General features: G+C 35.0%; 1 non-coding gene across 1 annotated transcript; it reads right to left on the bottom strand.

Annotated features, from left to right (window-relative positions):
- Positions 1-10173: 10173 nt before the first annotated feature.
- Positions 10174-10278, bottom strand: LOC146891552 (U6 spliceosomal RNA). Its single transcript, XR_014997226.1, has one exon. It is a non-coding gene; the product is annotated as a U6 spliceosomal RNA (small nuclear RNA).
- Between the last annotated feature and the right edge of the window lie 11519 nt (positions 10279-21797).

The following is a 21797-nucleotide window of genomic DNA, read 5'->3' as shown; positions in this document are numbered from 1 at the left end:
TAGTTAAAACATCAGTAGATTCAGGTGTGGCCTCTAGGACAACAGAAAAACAATAAACCAGATTGTGGTGGCACATGCCTTTAATCCCAGCACTTGGGAGGCAGAGACCAGAGGCTCTCTGAGTTCCAGTTTGAGGCCAGCCTTGTCTACAAGAGCTAGTTCCAGGACAGGCCACAAAGCTCAAAGCTACAGAGAAACCCTGTCACAAAAAGAAAAAGAAAGAAAGAAAGAAAGAAAGAAAGAAAGAAAGAAAGAAAGAAAGAAAGAAAGAAAGAAGAAAGAAAATATTCACTCTCTTGAATTGTATAGGAATTTTCTGTCACAGTCTGTAAAATGTTTTCTCATTGTATGTCTACGTCTCAGCAAAAAGTCTCCCTCTTTTTTTTGCCATTTTAACATTTTATTTATTTATTAAAGATTTCCACCTCCTCCCCGCCTCCCTTTTCCCTCCCCCTCCCTACCTCCCCCTCTCTCTCTAGTCCTAAGAGCAGGCAGGGTTCCCTGCCCCATGGGAAGTCTCCCTCTCTTTTATGATGCTCATTAAATGGAATCAGAGTCTATAACAATAATGTGTTAACTCAGTTATTTTTGTCCAGATAGTGTTTTCGAGCATGGTCATATTTTCATGAATTAATTTAGGTCTTTGAAATATCTTATATTAGAAATATGTTTCAATCTGTGATACAAAAATTACAATGTAAAAATTATACATTATATTTACTTTTGGAGATTAAATATGAAAAATTAGGTTGTAAGAAATGTGTGAAAAAAGAAATGTGCAATTTTATCACATACTTGTCCATTATAATCTGAAAGAATTTTATTTTCACATTTTATATAATCATGTCTCTAAGCCCCATGAAAATAGTAAGAACTGTGTATATTTTCTCCACTTACGTATTGGTTTAAAAAAGATTTAATTCCAATCAGTTAAAGATTTAATTGTTATGTTTGCATTTTAGAAGCATGTATAATATCTATCTTTGTATCTTAATAGTTATTTTCTTTGAATAATTTTTAAGAAATATAGGATGTATCAGTTACATTTATATGGGTTATTATATATATGCTTCTCTCAGTATATGTATATGTGTGTACATATATGCACTTTTGTATGTATATATATATATGTATATATAAAGTAATTACTAAGACAATTACAGTCAGGCATTATCAACCTTGAGGCTAAATTTTGGGTAACTCTTGCTGGTTTTATAACAATGAGCAGAGCAAATGCACCAAGTCTTTACTCGTTCACATTATAATTTCTGCCTAATCAAAACATCACAGTCATTGCAATTCTATTTCAATATTAATACTTGCAAATTTCCAATGGCTAACTAACACTTTAGCTAGAAAAAATTGGGCCAAATTACTGTAAAATTTCAGACTCTATGGAGTATACACTGGACAAAGGTATTGAGAAAGTCAAGTATAGTCTTTGAAAAGAACAATTGATTTATTATCATTTGATCAAGCCAGAAAAATCTATCGAACCTGCACCAAATGGAGCACTGGTGCTTTGAAAGAACTAAGAATCTTTCATCACTGTCAACATGAATTATTTACAATAGATTTTCAATTTATTTAAAAAATTAAAAATGAATTTTAAATAAAAAGTAGGATATTATTGGAAACTATATGTAACTTTGTGAATTGTGCTATTCACAAAGCTAATATGAGCCTTTAATAAACATTTGATTTTAGTTTCAATTTTAAATCTTTCTTGTGTTCAATAAGTGTATATATATTGCAAATGTTTTGATTTTTATGACTATCTCATAAAAGTAGTTTATTGCTTTCTCCTCTTTTATTTGGTCATTTTGCCTTAGCTGTTTTGTTCATCCAAAACAACAAGATTTATGCTCTTTTTCTATGTAAAATGCATCTAGAATTTTTATTATAATCACATTAAATCTACATTTTTATCTATTAAGTATTGTGTTTTAGGAGTACAAATTATTCCAATCTTTGGTTCTTCTTTATATCTTGGGATCAACTGTCAGAGTGTAAAGGAGGAGAAAGCAGACGAAGGGAACAGTATTTGAACAACCATGGATGTAATGGATATAGCCTTCCACGATATGACTTCAGTGAATCAACGTAGCTTTATCCCAGAGTATAGAAATATATAGGATTAGGAATCCTGGGAACAAACCTGATTTTGCAATAAGTGGCATGCTTCCAAAGTAAGGCTGAGTTAATGACATTGGGGACCCATGAAAATAGTGAGAACATGTCATTTAATTACTATGTGGTCCACAGGGGAAGGTGTTTGCAGGGAACTATATCAAAGGGCATGCTTGACGTAAGTCAGGCATCCAGGTATAGAAACATCCTCCAAATAATGACAGGTGGAGAACAGTAAGTACTCTTTGGTGGTGAAGGAATCTTCCATGGTTCTGAGCTTAGAGAAAGTTTTCAGGCTAACGTAGATTGCAAGGTCTGACGAGCAGGGTTTTTCAACACCAACCCATAATGCAGAAGATATCTTCTATTTACTTTTGTGTTCTATAATTCAAGTCGTTAGTGTTACACTTTCCAGTTAGTTAAGTTTTCTTTGAGGTCAAGAGATTTTTTTCTTTGTGCAGACTAGTGTTAATGTAAGGAAATACAATTGTTTCCTTTTCAGTTTTAGTTTTTTATTTTAACTTATGTGTCTGTTTGTGGGTGTGTGCTTGTGAATGCCTAGAGTGTTTTCTGCAAGCCATACTTTTATCCTCTGAAAATGTCAAAAGTGCTCTTAACTGTTGCACTAGTAGAAACAAGATTTTATGTTTAGTTGAGCTATCAAATTTTATTGACTTGGTGCATAATGACTTCTAGATGTCTTTGATTTTCTCCATATTGTATCATCTCATAAACATTCAGAAATTTAATAACTTTCCTTCCCGATTAAGGTTTTTCTTTTATTGTGTTTTCATGTTGTTATAACTAGACATTCCAGGACATTAATGAAAGTTTATGGCACAGAACATTTTTCTGATATGTATAGAATTATTTTGATTATTACTGCTGAATATGATACATTTAGGCTTGTAACCATTTGTGGCCTCAACTGTGTTGAAGTAACTCTTCCTATTATAAATGTTGAAAGATTTTTTTCCTGAATGGAAAACAAGAGCCTCATACAGTTTCTTCACAGATATTATATTTTCTGATTTGGTTATATTTAATTATCCTTACATCTCAGAGCTAAGTATCTTTTGATTAGAGTACAATATTATTTCATATAAAATGCATTTGGTTTTTCATGTTCATTAGAAATATTGTTATAGAAATATATATTATTTTTCCATCATGAACTGATAGACTTTGCATCTAGAAAATCAAATCTCTAGTAAATTTGAAACTGCATGCTTTCATTTAAATCTTTGGGGAATTTTGGAAGAGATTTGCATAAGTATTCATGGAAACTTTTAGTAGAATTCAGCCCACAAGCTATTAGATCCTTGGCTTTGCTTTAAAAAGAGATTATTTTAAATCACGAATAAATTCCTTATTCATAATGTCAATCTCTTCATTTATTTCTTCACATATTTAATATGAATGATATGGTTCTTGTTAAGTTTCACCCAGAGACTAACATTTTTACACTTGGCCAAAAGGACTGTTGTCTTAGAGATTATATAGTTTGTAGAATGATTCTTAATAGTATGAAATTGGTACTTGAAATAGATTATGTGTTATAGCCTTATGTATTATAACTCATGCTAATGTTTCTTTTTTGATTGCCTACCAAGGTATTCAGTTTTCTCATTCTCTTGACTTCCCATATGGGCCTGTCTTACTCCATACCATTGCTATAAGCCGAGATGAATCCTCCCCTACTTTAAGTCCTTCTTTGTGCAATTATATTACATTTGCAAGCAAAATTAATAATTATAGTATGTACCAAGTCTCTAGCAATTTTTCCATTTTGTAGAGATTATATGGTTAATAGTACTATTCATAGATGAAAGACATCTCTGATAAATATTTGTGTAAGTGTTAATAGCTGTAGTATTCCATCTCATTCCTTGTTTTGTTGAGTATTTTGTTCTTATTTATTTTAAAGACTTGTCTATTTCCTTTATTTTTAATTTTTCTATTTTTCCATTAAAAAATTTACACTTTCTCCCCTCCTTCCATTCCCCTCCCACTCTTCCACTCCCCCTCCTCCCTCCCCCCCTCCTTAAGAGTGGGCAGGGAACCTTGCCCTGTGGGAAGTCCAAGGCCCTCCCCTCTCCATCCAGGTCTAGGAAGGTGAGCATCCAAATAGTATAGCGTCCCAAAAAGTCAGTTCATGCTGTGGAAACTGGTCTCAGTGCCATTATCGATGGCTTCTCAGTCCACCCCCATTGGCAGCCACATTCAGAGTCCGGTTTGATCACATGCTTCTTCAGTCCCAATCCAGCTGGATTTGGTGAGCTCTCATTAGATCAGGCACACTGTCTCAGTAGGTAGTCCAACCCCTGACTTCCTTGCTCATCTTCTTCCTCCTTCTGCTTTTCAAATGGACCTTGGGAGCTTAGTACGTTGCTCTGATGAGGGTCTCTGTCTCTATCTCCACCCTTTTCAGGACGAAGATTCTCTGGTGATATTCGTGACAATCATTAGTATGATAGTGGGACAAGGCCGGTTCAGGCACCCTCTACTCTGCTGCCTAAGGACCTAGTTGGGGACATCCCCGTGGACACCTGGGATCTGCTCTAGAGCCAAATCTCTTGCCAACCCTAAAATGACTCCCTAATCCAGTTCTTTCATTCAATATTTTTGTCTTCTATTTAATTATATATTCTCTTTTTCTCTTGTTTTTTTCTAGTCTCTACATTTTTCATTTCTTTCCACATCACTGCTGGCTGTTTTCCTGTTTTGGTTTCCATTTTAATTTTTGTGAGACAGACTTTCACAAACTCTGAAGATTCAATTTAATTAGATTGGAAAGAGACCAATAACCAATGATTTTCCTAATGTTGCCTTTTGAGCAGGAAGATTACAGACAGAAATGACACCTTACTCATACATTGGTTTGAGGGAATCTAATTGAGGATTTTACTCTTGCATGGCAACCACTCTATCAATTAAATCATCATTCCTGCCATATTTCTCTTGTACTACTAAGTGACTTTTAGCATTGTGAATGTTCTTTTCTAGTTTGTGCTCTAACCTTAGATTGTTTGAAACACTTTCATCATTATTTAAACTTCTCTCTCTCACTCTCTCTCTCTAACATCTATCTATCTATCTATCTATCTATCTATCTATCTATCTATCTATCTATCTATCTATCATCTCTCTATCTATCTATCATCTATTTATTATCTATCATCTATCTATATTCTTGCCCATTTTCTCTGTCTATCTATCATTTATTATATTTTTGCCTATTTTTAATTTCATTGTCAAATTTTCTTTCTCAAAAAATTCACATGAAATAACAATTGAAACCTTTTATTAAGACCCACACAAGAGTCAACTCAAAATGTATTAAGGGCTGGAATAATGAGTTCCAAGCTCTGCATATCTTAAAGAAAAATAGAAATGCTCTAATAGACATTGATCTCAAAAGTGATCTTTGGGTTTGACTTCAAAAGCATTAACAACAAATTAAAAATCAATTAAGAGGACAACGGTGAAACTGAAAAATATCTACATAGAAAAAACAATAATTCTCAAAATTAAAAGGCAACCTATATAATATACAAATGCAGCACACATATGTTATGGTCAGTTAATAATCAAAATATTTATATACTTTTGGAAATTTTATTTCAGGAAATATTAGTATCTCAGTTAATCAAAGAGCAGAGGATCTGAAGATCTAAATCTATCTATCTAGCATCTATCTATCCATCTATATAGCATCTATATATACTATGTAAGATATAGAAAGTTATCAAATGTAAGAAAAAATGTAAGAAGTTAAGAAAATAACTTCACTTGTTATTACTAAAATGAAAAACAAGTCATAGCAAGCTATCAACCCACAACATTTAGGATGACTCTTTTACTGAAATTTAGATGAAAAGTGTTGCTATATATGTGAAGAAAAGTTGCATTCTTAACAGACAGAACAGACTTAATACTGACCATACCATGGTTCTTTCTCAAGACAAAAAGTAAATCTTAATTGTTTTTAGAAAACTTAATTATATTTCCATATGAAGGAAATAAAAACTTCTACCTTATGAAGTTGCTTACAACTGAATGTTCATAGAATTTTGTTAACAATATCAAAAATTCAAACCACATGTTGTTCATAGGGTATATTATAATGTCATCTGTATATAACTGTAGTCTAATTCAACCAATGTTGTCATTTGACGTATCAATGTATATTGAGGACAATGCTATCCAGGAATTAAAACAGTCAGAAACAGACAGGCACTGCAAGAACTCATATGTGATAAAAAACTGAGCATGTAGCAGAGCCTAGCATAAATGAAGTAGTGGGGAAGAAAGACTGAAAGTGTTGGTTAAGACACTTGTCAATCACAAGCTTTATAACAGTTGTAATATGCAGACATGTATAGCACATGGTGTACTAACTAGAAAAAATTATTAATGCATGCTTGCAATTTTCTAGAGAAGAGTTTTCAATACATCAGAAAAAATTGGTAGAAATATGTTGAAAAATGACATTTAATAGAATAACAATTAATTTGCCATACATACATGTAAAAATGATAAATAACCTAAATGTAAACAAATGTTACACTCTTTTTAAAATGTGATAAATGTATGAAGGATTTTGGTGTTATCATATGCGACAATGTTTATCTGTTAAAGGTTTTAAATGGTACTTTCTGAGGCAATTTATGTTCTATATTTAGTTTATCAGTGAGGACAGGAGATAATATCTCAAGTTAATTATGAATTAAACAATGAGAGATTTATGTTTCAATATTTAATTTGAAAATAAACATTTTGTATAAACCTGTAAAAATATTAAAACCTTAACATAGACATAAAGTCCATAAAATTTTTCTGATTATATTTTTAATAATACAAAGGGGTAAAGAGCTATGTAATTTCAGATATGTGGAGAGAAAGAAAACATACCAAATATTAAAAATATTTAAAATTCTCAGCAGTTTTCATTCATCTCAATAGCCAATACCCTTAAAGTTAAGTGATGAAAGAGGTAACCCAACACTATGAAAATTAATCTTTAATCAGTTCATGTTTGAAGTATGAAGTTCTCATGCCAGAAGATGATTAGTTTATTTTATGCAGTATGATTGTTAAGTGGGATATGTGGATTAAAGAATAATTTTATATAATGGTTATCAATCAGTACATTTGATATATGAAAACTTAATTCTTTATCTGTCACTTACATAAATACTTCAGTAAAAACAATTGGTTAAAACTATCACCTGAAAAATGTGTTTTTTAAATATCATAGCAACTAAACTACAGTAACACTTGTTTTTCTTGTTATTAATACAAGAGTTAGGACATCTGATAAACATAACATTTTAGCTAACACGTTTCAGTTAGTGTGTTTTGTGTTCATAGATTATATGTTTGGAGTAGTTCATACTGTCTAATTACATTATATATAATTTGGTGTTTTATATATATATATAATTACATCATAATACAGGAAAATATTTCTATTGCACTAATAAAATTAATGTTTAATTTAGAAGTTTATAGTCTGCTTAAAGAAGATCTGAAATATAACAACACCAATAGACAAGATGACATTGAAGGAGAATCACATAGAGCCCTAGAATTAGACAAAGAACTGCAAACAACTAATGACTCCTTAGAGAAGAATTATTCTCTCATAGGGATGAGCCCCTAATTGGTTATGCAATAAAATGTTGTCGTTCATGGTATAATGTACACACAAACAACACTAATTAGACTCATCAGGTTGCTTTTATATATTTATGCATATATGCAGCAATAATAATCAAATGTAAAGAGGTCACAAATTTGAGAGTGACTGGATGGGGGGATGGGAAGGTTTGGAGGTAGGATATCTTGTTGGTATAAAGTAAGAAAGCAGAAGCAGAAAATGTTATGATTATATTTTATTAAAATTCTAAAACATTTAAAGTAAGAGAATAGAGAATTGGAGGAAAAGAAGTTAATTTCAATAAAGTCTCAGCAAGAAAACTGCCTAAATAAGAGCTGAACAGAGAGAGCACAAATAGGCATGACAAAGTGGAAGGGGAGAAAAACTCTCAGGAGACTTCAGCCCTAGAGAGAGAAAAACATGAAGGCTTGCTGAGAGCACAAGATCTTCTTGTCTTTGTTAGGGAAGAGCATAGCAATTGCTTATCCAATACTATATGATCAGCCCTGAAAAGGTAAATACTAGGTGAAATGCTAGCTAAATTTCACTCCACTTAGGTGAAATTTAGAGATCAATATGTATATTACATAAATATATTTTTATAACAGCAATTAATAAAAAACACCAGAAATGTTCAAAAAGAACATGGATAGCTATATGAAAGGGTGTGAATTAGTGAAAAAATGGGACAAATTTATGAAATGAGTAAAAAAAGGAATGAGTAAAAAAATAAGCTTTTAGTAATATATAATGGCAAATCAATCCCACACCAATTATGTTTTAAGGGGGTATTTATTTTGGGGGGGTAAAACTTACATACACCATAAACCGTCAGGAAGGGAGCCTAGTTGCTGGAGCAGGAGCTGGGAACAGGAGCTAGAACCAAGAGGCCCGAGCCGGGAATTGCAGCTCTTTTTAAAAGAGATATATACCACGCCCCAGTGGGCTGGTATTTCAGCGGTTATTGGCTGATGAAGCAGAAGGCACTCCGGCAGCACCATGGGCTTATGCTTCAGTGACTATTGGCTGAAGCAGCGGAAGGTACGTACTCCCGCAGCAAATATACTGAGAAACTTGTGTCTATATAAGACTGAGTGGTGGGAAACACCTATATTTTAAAATATAATTTTACTATTACTAAAAAGTAAAGCAAATGCGTGGGTGTCTGTACATAGGTACAAATGAGTGAGTGTGCCCTAGAGGCCAAAGGGGTTGGATGTACCCTGAAGATTGAGTTATAGACAGTTGTGAGCCACTTACATGTATGCTAGTTTCTGAACTTGTAAAGGATACAAGTTCAAAACGAGCACTTAACTGCTGAGCCATCTCTCTTACCCATGTGAAATATTTTAAAGATTGGCTTACATGACCAACACGTTAAGTATTCCAGAGAAAGAAAATATGATTTATTTTGGTACTTGTTTTATTTCTTCTTATTTAAACACTTAAATCAAAACACATTTTTGCTTTTATGGAAACTATGCAATAAATGTTACCAAACCAAACTACTACTTATAAAATAGAGCTCAGAAAAGTAGCTATTAATTCTATCTACTTATGCTATTAATATCCTCACACATATTTAATCTTTTGAAAGAAATTTTAAGAAAACAACTATAGTCTATCACCTACTCATCTCCAGGTTCCAGGTCTCCAAATTATGAATTGTTTGGGTTGTATTATCTGTCTTTCTTTCTTTCTTTCTTTCTTTCTTTCTTTCTTTCTTTCTTTCTTTCTATCTTCCTTTCTATCTATCTATCATCTATCTATCTATCTTTCTATCTATCTATCTCTATCTTTCTATCATCTGTCATCAATCAATCAATCTATCACTTATCTATATTTCTAGGTAAAAGTTGGACATCATTTTTGTATTTTGAGAAATATAAAAACACTATAAACTTTTACTATTTTTCCTTTGTTTCTTATTTCAAACTTATTTATTTAATCATTTATTTTACATCCTGACAATAGTTTCCTCTTCTTCCTGACCTTCCAGTCTCTCCCTCCAAGCTCCCTTTTGCAGCCTCAATTCAGTTCTCCATTTTTCTTCAGCAAAGGTCAGGTCACCCATGGTTATTAGCAAAACATGTTTTATCAAGCTGCAGTAAGATTAAGCACTTCCCCTTGTTTTGAGGCTGGAAAGGCAAACTCATATGAGGACCAAAGTTTCAAAAAGTGAGCAAAAGTGTCAGAAACAGCCCCACTCCCAATGCTGGGAGTCAAATAAAAACACCAAGCTATACAATTCGTCCATACATATATACAGAGGGCCAATGTCAGACATATTCAGGTTCCTTGATTTTCAATTAAGTCTCTGAGAGATCCTATATGCCCAGGTTATTTGATTATGTGAATTTTCTTATGTCCTTGACCCTTCAAAAATTATAGAATGTATTATTAATTTGTATGTCATTTTTGCTTGGATTTATAAAATCTTCTCTGTATTATTACAACTTTAGTATATGTGCTAGCAAAAGAAGCACCCCTTTGTTTTTATACTGTGCTTCATTAAATATTGTCTTGTCTTTGCACATCCAAATATTGGTCTTTAAAAGATTTTCAAAATAAGAGATTTTTCATGAAATTTTCATGGATTTAAGTGCTATGAAGAAGAATAGCTAGTTCCTGAACAACAATATGCAGAATAAAATGTAAAATCTCACTCTGCTGAGATACAAAAAGAAAACCATTGACAATGAAATGATGAAAATGGAGAGCTGAAATCAGAAATGAGATGTTTGTTCCTGTGTTTAAGAGTGGAATAGAAAACAACTTCAACCAGAGCCCCGTACTGAAGTATTAAAATAACTGTTTTGCTGAACTTAAATTGGTAAATAATAACAGAAAGTATTAAATTGTTTGGACTATACATTCCCGTTTGAAAAATATAGCTAACATTATTTTTATTTGTATCTCAGTGTTGAAGATGTTTACATATGAATATGTTTATCAACTAATGCCTAAATTTTTTACTTCCAGTTCCTGTTCTATAACTCCCACTTCTTATGTAACCAACAGATTCTGTGATACTGTGAGCACTGTTGCACTTCCTTGGCTGTGAAGTGATGCTTAGTAAGACACAATAATGTGAGGAGTACAAAGGCTGTGATTCTTTCTGTAAGTGTGGTAGGATTGGTTTTGACAGAAGCATTATATGCAGGAAAAACAAATTCGTAACGAGGATAAATGTTTACTCCAGTAAGGAGAAAGCATTCTTTCCATGGAAGAAATGGCTCAAAGAAGTCAACCTGCCATGAGGTCACAGGATTGTCACCCTTGGCAACGGAGCCATATTTGAGGCTTAGTACTTGCCTCTGCACTCAGTAGATATGTCACTCAGAAACAGCTGTGTCCAAGTTAGCCTTGGTGAATTGTATTCAATTTTCTCAAGACCATGCCTAAGCTCTTTCTCTTTCACCATAGCAGCATTTTCTATGGCACACTGGACAACTGCAGGGATGGCAAGGAGAAGGGGTTGACTGTCCAAGTATGGGTTGTCCTTTCTACTTTATTACTGAACACTTCCTCAGCTGAAGCTACCTTTTGATGAGTATTTACATGGAAGACAAGTTATCTTCATATTCATTACCCATTTGAAGAGATCAACAAGAAATTTCTTCCCCATCTGCCTCTTACCTATTTTCCAATCATATTCTTTCCAAGTCACTGACCATGAAGCCTATACTTGACATAAGCTAGAATCATCGTCAGAGAGGAAGGAACCTCAATTTAGAAAATGCCCTCAAAAGAACCAGCTGAAGGTATTATCTTAATTATCAATGAATGAGGCCTTGCCCAGACTATGATGGGTGGAGACATCCCTGGTCTATTTGTCCAAGTGCTATAAAAGCAAAAACTATGTCTTAATTTGCTCAGGAGACTACACCATATATATTAGAACAGCAACTGAAGCCAATACTTCACTGAGTATTCAACTGTCATTCTTTACAGTCCATCTTCCTTCTGCCCTGCCCAGAAAGAAAAGCTGAAGGGAGTCACAGTGGAAACCACCATTCCTGCATTTTCATGTGCTTGAGGGTTGCACTAATTTCTACTGGTTACAAGTCTGGGACCTTCAAGGAAGTAGGCCTGATCCAGGACCTCTTTGGGTCTGGGCATCAGTTTGGGGCTTCCGAGGGAGTAGGCAGTAACCAGAGATGTCTGCAAGTCTGGGCATCAGTCTGGGATCTTTAAAGGAGTAGGCCTGAGTCAGGATCTCTGCGGGTCTTGGTGCACTCAACTCTGGGACCTCTGAGGGAGTAGAACAGAGCCAGAGATGTTTGTGGGACCAATCCCAAGCCATAGAACTCCATTGGAGCAGATACAGACCAGGGACATTTACAGAAACAGGACTGAGCCTATGTCCTAGGCCAAAAGACGCCTGAGACAGTGAACTCCCCCTTAGCAGAGCAAACCCCGGGAATGCTAAGCGACCTCCAGGAACATGGAATGAACAATGGGGTGACTAGAACCACGGCACTGAGTCCACCACGAGAAGCAACCATATGAGCCTTGGATACCAAGATTGATCACCAAGTCACAGACAGCCCCAAATACACCAATAAGAGGAAAAGATAGATACTCAAGGTAAAAACACATGCAAAACCACAAAAAGCAACACATCAGCAGGAAAAACTAGTGACTTTACAACAGAAAGATTTGAAGAACCAAACTTAGATGAAGCAGAAGAATATGAACTAAAAAATAACTTTAGGAGAATGTTTTAGGCTCTTAAAGTAGAAATGAAAAATTCCCTCAAAAAAATGGAGGAAAAAACAAACAAATAAGGAAGACATCAGCAAATCCCTTAAAGAAAGATAAGAAAAAGCAGTTAAACATATGAAAGAAGCTATTCAAGACTTGAAAACTAAAATAGGGACAAGAAAACACAAACAGAATGAATTATAGAAACAGAAACCATGAGAAAATGATCAGGAACCACAAACAAAAGCATAAACAGCAAAATACAAGAGATTGAAGAGTGAATCTTAAGCACTGAAGATGCAATAGAGGAAATAGACTCATCAGTTAAAGAAAACAGTAAGTCTAACAAAAGCTTAACCAAAGAAAGGTAGGTTCTAAACAGCATACCCTTTCTTGTACTGACATTTCCATAAGTTTTAATGTCTCTTCATCAACTCAGCACTAACTAAAGAGAAATCAGGGATCTCCAACTCCTTTTCCATAGGCCATTCTTTGATGTAAGCTTCAGTCAAACATTCAAACTTTTGGCATTTTTTTTTAAAAAAGTCCTAGTTTCAAAATTGAACATAGACTCTTCACTTAGTAGGCACATATCAATAAACTCAAACTGAAGCAGATTTTGTTTGATCCAATATTAATCAACACCTTTAAAATCTACTTTCTTCTGTATTCCTCAAAATAAATTAATTAGAAAACTCATTAAACTCCTTAATGATACTGTGCATTGTTTCATGTACTATATTTTCTATCTCCACTCTAGGAACCTGCTTAGCCTTCAATCTAGGTACAGATCTAGGGGCAACTATCTGTGGTACCTGGGTGTGATTAGTAATGTCTTAAAATGGAATCTCCTTCACATAAAGGCACTCCTTGTTTAGCAGCTGTTGAAGATTATTTTTTCTCAGTCAAAGGCAGAAAGGGCAATATTTAAAGGTGTGGAATGGGACTACATCTTCTGGTAATTGAGAAGAGACTACGTCCTCAGTTGAGATTGAACTCTGGGATATCTGAGGGTTCAATGTTCTTACATAAATAGATCCTTTCTCAAAGTCTATTGAATAAAGGTCTTTCTTTAAATCCCTCAAGTCTGGAAATTGATTTTTTTTTTTTGCTGTAATTGAATCAACTTATAATGAGGTCTTTGGTTTGACTTTCTGCAACATGAGCTCTTTGACTGGTGAAGAAAAGATTCTCTTCCAGGGAACAATTTAGAACTTTAGACTGCTTATGCACATTTGGAGCCACTTAATTTTATCTGAGTTAATTGCTGCCCTTCATCACATTTTGAGATACTAGGAGATGGCTAATTTTTTTAAAAGAAGTTATTCTTTTCCTTTGTCAGCTTATCCTGCAATGCTAGGAGTAACTGACCAGCATCATCATTTTACTTTTTTTTTTTGACAAATTGACAAAATATTTTTGCAGAGTCACCAAGTCCACTGCCTCCTATAAATGGTAGATCAGGATAACCATATACATTTATTTCCTTAAATTTGTAAAATAATTTATACCATTGACTTTTAATTTTATCCATGCTTCCAACAGAGGTTTCAATAACTGGAGACTGTTGGAAGAGGCAGGCCGCTTGCTGGTTCCCAGCCATGAGGTTAATCTAGGGGCTGGAAAGATGGCTCAGCAGTTAAGAGCATTGCCTACTCTTCCAGAGGTTCTGAGTTCAATTCCCAGCAACCACATGGTGGCTCACAACCATCTGTAATGAGGTCTGGTGCCCTCTTTAGGCATGCATGTAGACAGAATATTGTATACATAATAAATAAATAGAAAAAAGAATTATGAACATTAAAGCTGTAGAAATATTTTTAAAAGTCCTAAGAATCTAACAGATGAACACAAAAAGACTAACATATTTGTAATCATCTATCCTTTACCTTTAGGAGACAAGCCATGTCTATTCCCTCTCCTGTCTGCTGAGGCAAGCTGATCTTAGGCTTCCAGCCTAAATCCTTTCCTTTCTGTTTCTCTCTCGAAGAGGCAGCTTCTGTATCTCCCTTCTCTCCACTTCTTTCTTTCCCTCCTCTCTGTTTCTCTCCTCTCTCTCTCTCTCTCTCTCTCTCTCTCTCTCTCTCTCTCTCTCTCTCTCTTTCCTTTTCCCCCTTCCCTTCAATAACCCACTAAACAAATATCCAACCACACACTGCATGGCGTGCCTTTCCATCTTAGTCTTTGACCGCCATGTGGCTCCTTGTCTGGGACTCAGCTGCCTTTGTGGCCTGCTGTTGTTTTGGGACTCCCCTGCCTGCTGTCTGCCATGGCTTGGGGACCTGTGGCATGGTCTCATGGCCGGCTGCCTATTGCCACCACTAGGGGACCTAGGCATTTTACTTAAACCATTACAATATTATTAAAATTTTGATGAGGTAATATTATTCAACTTAAATAATAGGGGTAAAAAACAAAGTCCTACTCCCAAAGTATAATCTCTCTTTTTAGTGTTCAATTTTTACACTAAAAAAATATTTTTATGATTCCATAGGTATAAGACTAACACATGTGGTTTCATGCTCTTAATTCCATTATTAGTCCTGTCTACCACTCACTCTCCCATTTCTGAACACATCTCTTTCCCATATTTCTCTCATTTTGTTATTGTTCGTTTGAGATTCACTGGACTTTTAAAAAAATGTCTTCTGGGTAACCATGAAGTAGGAATGCGCATTCTTAGTCCTGGAGCCATATCAAAAGCACTGGAATACCTTTTTCTAGAGTTTGTCAATATACAGAAATAATTTTAAAAAAAGCACCCCAAAATGCTAACCCATGACAAAGATTGTAACTATGTAGGCTCAATGCAAATAATCATAACAGTATGATTTCACAATTGTAATGGCTCTAGGGGTGACATTTCACAACATTCACTCATTTTCCTGTTTATCCCATTTACCCATCATCCTCATCCACATTATGCACCGAGCCTTGGATGTGGTGGTGTAAATCAATTGACTATATGGGCCCTCAACCATTACTTCTCTCAGCATCACGGGCAGCCATTATTTCCTGTGTTCACTGCCATTCATTTCCAAAAAAAGAAAAAAAAAAGGTTTTCTGATTCAAGAGGAGTTTGGTGTCCACGTTTCTCTTTCTGTGGCTTCCAGAGTAACTTCGCACAGCTAAGAGACTAGTATGGAGGGCTGAAGGCCACATGCAGTCACCAGCTAAACTGCTCTACATTCAGTGCACTGTGTGGCTATTGTCCCTATCAATGGGGGTCCCATTGTCCATTTTTAAAGAACAGAAATCCATCGTAGCATCTCTCTTGGTTGTTTAGGGATCTATCTGCATGTGACTTCCTAGGCCAACAGTTCAACTGAATGTAACTCAGTCCCTCCACTGGAAACCTTGCCTGGTTACAAAAGATGGCTTTTGGACATTCTGTACTCAGATAACAGGTTTCTCAGCTGATGCAGTAAAGCAGACCAAGACAAATTAAAAAGTAAAAGACCAGGATATTTGAGCAATACTCTCATGTGATCTTCTAGCCCCCGGAAATGAGGCAGTATGGGAAGAAGGAAACAGGAGAGAAATCATGTTGCCTTCTAGAGAAGGAGGGTTAAATAATCTGTAGGTGTGGAGATGATGATACATTCTCCATAAACTGGGTTTTTGCCCAATTATAACCTTTGGGTGGGGTATTGGGGAGGAGTCAGCCTCAGAGGATCAGCAGTAACTGTCAGGAGTGTGGAATTGGACTTTTTGGCATCCTTTCTGAGAGAGAGCTTTGAAATGGGGCTGGCGATTCCAGCTGAACAATGGCAGTTCACAGTCTGTATCCTTTATTACTAGGCGTGCTAACTGGAATCACCCTCACATAGTCTAGGAAGTTTTCTCTGCCCTAGGTTTCTACAGCACCCCACCCTAAAACTCCATAATTCCAGGTCTTCCTCATTATTCTCTCCCTCCACTCCCCAACCCGATCTTTCCCTCTCCTGTCCCCAAGCACCCGCAGTTCACCCACAAAATTTATTCTATTTCCCCTTCCCAGATTGGACCATGCATCCTGCCTAGAGTCCTCATCTTTACCGAACCACTCTGAGTCTGTGGATCGTAGCTTGATTATCAGTTAGTTAACAACCAAGATCCACCTATAAATAAGAACATACAGGATTTTTCTTTCTGGGTCTTGGTTAGTTCACGCAGGATAGAGCTTATTATTTTTATTGACAGGAAATTATTTGTCAAGATTTTCCAATTCAGTTATATAACATTTACAATACTTTTAATAGAAATTTTCTATGTGAGGTATGGGAGTAGATGGAATGATAAATACAGAAAGATGGCCAGGAGTAGAGAGATAAAAATAGTTTTATAAGTAAAAATGAGAGAGATTTAAATTAAAAAATGATTTTGCTTATTTTGTAGGTAAAATAACTCAAGTATAATTAAAATAAAATATTTTTATCATTACATTCATCATAATTACTACATGCTGTTTTAAGTATAATTAATAAAATTATTAACACATTATTAGGTCAGTTAATAAGTATCTAGAAAATTCATATTGATGTTGTTCCTACATTCAGTCATAAGGATTAATTCCAGAGAGTGACAGAGAGCTTTGTATGCTTTAATTTACAGGGACAAAACTAAGTGTATAAACATACCAAAAAGATTTAAATATTTCTTAGGCGATTAAATTAAAATGAACACATTCAGTGGTACAGAGTTGCTTTTAAAGTTATCTCCTTTATCAATCATGGACAGAAACATACAGTAAGAAATTAAATAAAATATTTTTGTTGTTGTTCTTGTTGCTGAAAGTTTTCCAAATCAACATAAAAACTGAATGTCATTTCTTCTGATGGCAACAAACATTTGAAAAAGTATTCAAAAGTTTAGTAATCAACAAATAAGGGAGAGAATGTAAATTTGAAATACTATTTTTTCTGTCTCACTCCTCTCTGTGTGCCAGCAGCAAGACCTGGGGAAAATGTGGGAATTGAAAAACTCTAATTCTGGGCTTTTGAATTGTCAGCTTGGTACAGCTATCATGGCAATCAATATGAAGTCTTCTCAAAAATACGGAAGAATACAAAAAAATGGTCCTACTACACTACTGCTGGATATATACTGTAAGATCTCAAAAGCCATTCAAAGACATACTTGAATGACCATTTTTAATGCTGCATTATTCACACTACATATAAAATGGATGTAGACTTTCAATGGTGAGTAAATATGAAAACATACAAAATTTTATTTAATTTTAACATAAATATACTGGAAATCATGATGTTTGCAGTAAACGAATGGGCCTGGAATGGATTATAAAAACAAAATATGTCACACCCAGAAACACAAGTAAAGCATATTTCTGTCATACCTATAGCAAAAATAAATACTTTTAGACTTAGACCACCCCCATCCCACATGCAGGTTTCTTGACAATTGTCCCATAGTCTCAGAATATGCAATATTCTATGTTTTCCACTGTAATTAAGGACTCTTGTGTACAAGTAAATGTAGTACCATTTACAGAAATCTTTTTAAGGGCACTAATTTTGATGTCAAGATGTAGCCCAGCCGCACTGGACAAGAGCTGCATCAGCTTCTTTGCAGTCACCCTAAGGAAACAGAATTGATTTTGTTGCCCCAGGACAACACAAGGTGCGTCTCTGCAATGGTGCCAATCTGTATTATTCAGACTAGCTTCTCCAGCTGCAGGCTTAACTCCGTCCTGCCTGACACCTCCTCTGTTTTAAATTTAAGCAGTTTCTCACGACAGTGGTACAATAAAGACAGATTCTCAGCTAAAAGACAATGCTGATAAACCTTGTCACACACAGTTCCTGGAAAAAAACTTCTTCTCTCATGGCTTATGAGGCTTTTCCACTACCAGTTTTTCTCTCAACTTTCTTATCTTCGAAGATCCCATCAAAGTGGTCTACTTAGATTTGCTCATGGTATCCAATGGCATTTCTATTTCAAATTCATATCTTCAATATTTCTTGCAACACAACTGTAATGCTTTTAAAGTCACATGGTTATGTTTATAGTAAGAGAGATATCACTGTCAAACAAGGCTGCATTTTTTTCTGCATAGGAATTACTGATTTATAACAACCATGTTAAATTAATATGTTGTTGACTTTTGAAATAGCTCCATTTTATCTCATGCTTTAATTTTGGCATATATATTAAAAGAGAAAGCAATCAAAAGACTGAATAACTTGATTTCTATGTCATTGTTTTTAATAATTGTGGTGGTCAGACAGGAAATAACCCCCAAAGGGATTGACACTAATAGGAAGTGTGGCCTTTTTGAAGCAGATGAGGCCTTGTTGGAGTGACTGTGGGGGTGTTCTTTGATGACTTATATAAGCTCAAGCCACACCCAGTGATACAGACCACTTCCTGTTGCCTGTTGGATAAAAATGCAACAGCTCCTTTTCTAGCAACATGTGTATCACACACCACCATGCTCCCTGTCGTGATGATAATGGACTAAGCCTCTGTACTATACGCTGGCACCTCAGTTAAATGTTTGCCTTTATAAGAGGTACCATGCTCATGATACCTCTTCACAGAAATAGAAACCCCTAAGATAATGATATAACTTACTGGGGATACATTTTAAACCTTTCAATGGTAATGGCTTACAAGATATTATTTGGAAAATTGCCTAATTTAGGTGTAAGCTATTGACTAAGCTATTAATACAGTCTATTATGGTCTTTCTTTCTTTAGATACGTGAAAACACAAAAAAACTTAGCAGAAAATATTCACATTTGAATATAAACACTTATTTTACTTTAGAGTCAATTATGTGTGCTTCTTTTGTTTTAATTTCACCATATTTTTGAGGTTTACATGCTCCTCTTCTGAGTTGAAGATGGAGAGTTAACATTAAAATTAGTCACTTTTCATCTATTATAGCTCAACAAATTGCTGATTTCCTTACAGAGGAAATTTTACTGTCCTTTCTGTTTTGATCACAGGTCAGCATTTAATTACTATTGCATATTCAAATGTAAATTGACTTTACCCATAGAGTTTATCCGTAATATAATGAAAGGTTAATATCTTATCTATTTGACCTCATCATCATCAGCATCTGCTGAGCACTACAATAATGAGCATCATTCTTCTAAATTTCACTGTCGAAATTGTAATATTGTTCTAGTAAATTCAAATGAATCACTTTGTTATAACAAGAATTGTCAGATGCAGATATTCTATCTCCATTGCATAGTAAGTTCATTATCTTGAAATATAAGTGATTTAATTGTTTTTGTTTTGTTTGTTACACAACATCATCTGTTGATCTATCAAATGGAAAAACAACATTCAAAATTCAGGTCTAGTTTCCAAGTCTACAGTACATGAGGGACACTCGTATTTTAGTGGATTATTTGGATTCAGGAGATTATAACTCAATCAGCAATTATTTTGAAGGTCCTGACTTCTGAAGATATGATTCACTTATCATCACGTTATTTTCTTACTGACAGAAACTAACTTCATTCATTTACTTACAACATACTAACCATAGATAACTGACAGCAAGTAAAACATAAAACTTCCTCCATCACTATTTTATACATTTTCATGTCAGTTTTCCTCAGTGTCCACAATTATGATGATGCAGTATATTGTGTATATTAAGGATGATTCATAGTCAATAGTTTGTATATCTAATCTGAGCTTTGAAATTTTGAATAAAAGTTTTGCTCGTTTTTTATGAATTTAAGTCATTTAGTGTGACTTTTAAGACCTGGCTGCTACTTATAGATCAGTTATACCCCATATTGCTTATATATAAGCTTTGCATTTTTGGAAAAGGTACTTAAAAACACTTTGGTGTGTGATAAGTCACTCCAGGGAAGGAAATAGAGTCAGAGCTTTAATATCACTGGAGAAAGAAAAGTACCTGTCAAGAACCAGAGGGAAACAAAAGTGGAGGGTGATGATCAAACCCAACAGTATTAACTACAACATACAAGATTGAATTAACAGAATAAAGACAAAGTTCTCTGATAAAAACCATTTCTGAAGACACTATTCAGAAGATGTAGCAGCTGTATGCAGGCCATGTTTTTGATGAAATCCAGTCCTTCAATAGGTGAAGAGGAAAACAGAATCTGGTCGATGATCCAATGTGCCTGAAAGCAAATCCATCTGAACGGCAGCTTTTGACAACTTCAAAGGCATTAAGCTTTACTATTTATAGTAAATCATTAACTTTACAATAGCATGACGAATTTTCTGGTTTGGTTTTTATCATGTATCAAAACATTTCAAGAAAGCAGAAGGCACGGATACTTTCAATAGTAAATTCAGTTTAAGCAAACATATTGAAAATATGCTGGCATATCTCACTCATTCACCCTTGTCTCTCCTGTACAACCAGGGCACTTTTCCAGTCCTTTCATTCTGGCACTTATCACCTTTCCCATGACTATCCACATAGCAATCTATTTTTTCTCCTAACATCCTGCCTTCTTATCCACCTCAAGGAACAGATGTCTGAGGTCCTCAGGATGGCAGTTACCAGATGCCTCTCTAGCTACAGCTCCTGTTGAGTATGAACCCACTAACTCCCAACTCGCCCCCTCCCCCACATTGTTTCATGCCCGCACACAGAAAATAGTCAGAATTGAACAGGCATCCCTATACTCAAAGAGTCTGGGATGTTTGGGTGGAATCATTACTCCAGCCCCTGACATCCATATACACAAAGAATATGGAGTGTTTGGGTAAACCTGACATTCATATACCTGATGTGGGAGTCCCCTCTGTGTGTTGTGATTACAATTAATGAATAAAACAACTGGTTTGAACCTATAACAAAGCAGAACTTAGCTAGGCAGGGAAAACTAAGCTGAATGCTGGGAGAAAGAAGGGCAAGGTCAGAGAGAAATCATGGAGCTGCTGGCTTTACCTGTTAAGCCACAGCCACATGGCGATACACAGATTAATAGAAATGGCTTAAATTAAGATGAAAGAGTTAGCCAATAAGAAGTTAGAGCTAATGGGCCAAGCAGTAATTTAGTTAATACAGTTTCTGTGTCATTATTTTGAGTCTAAGCTAGCTGGGTGGCCAGGAACCAACAAGCAAACTCCCTTCTCTTCCAACATATACTCAAAGAGTATGTAATGTTTGCATGAAGGCTTCACTCTAGCTGCTGTCATTAATAAGTCCAAAAAATCTGGAATGTTTGGTTGGAGCATCCACTCAAGCCCTTCCCTCAGGGAAGAGCTAGACAATTTAATGAAACAGTAGAATACTCATTTCTACTTTAATGATATGAATACTTCAGATGATTTTTCTTGTTATTCCTA

The sequence above is a fragment of the Myodes glareolus genome, chromosome 15 (assembly GCF_982192425.1).
Source record: "Myodes glareolus chromosome 15, mMyoGla1.1, whole genome shotgun sequence".
Lineage (NCBI taxonomy): Eukaryota > Metazoa > Chordata > Mammalia > Rodentia > Cricetidae > Myodes > Myodes glareolus.
Note: the sequence above shows the minus strand (reverse complement) of the source record. Positions and strands in the feature narration are given on the sequence as shown.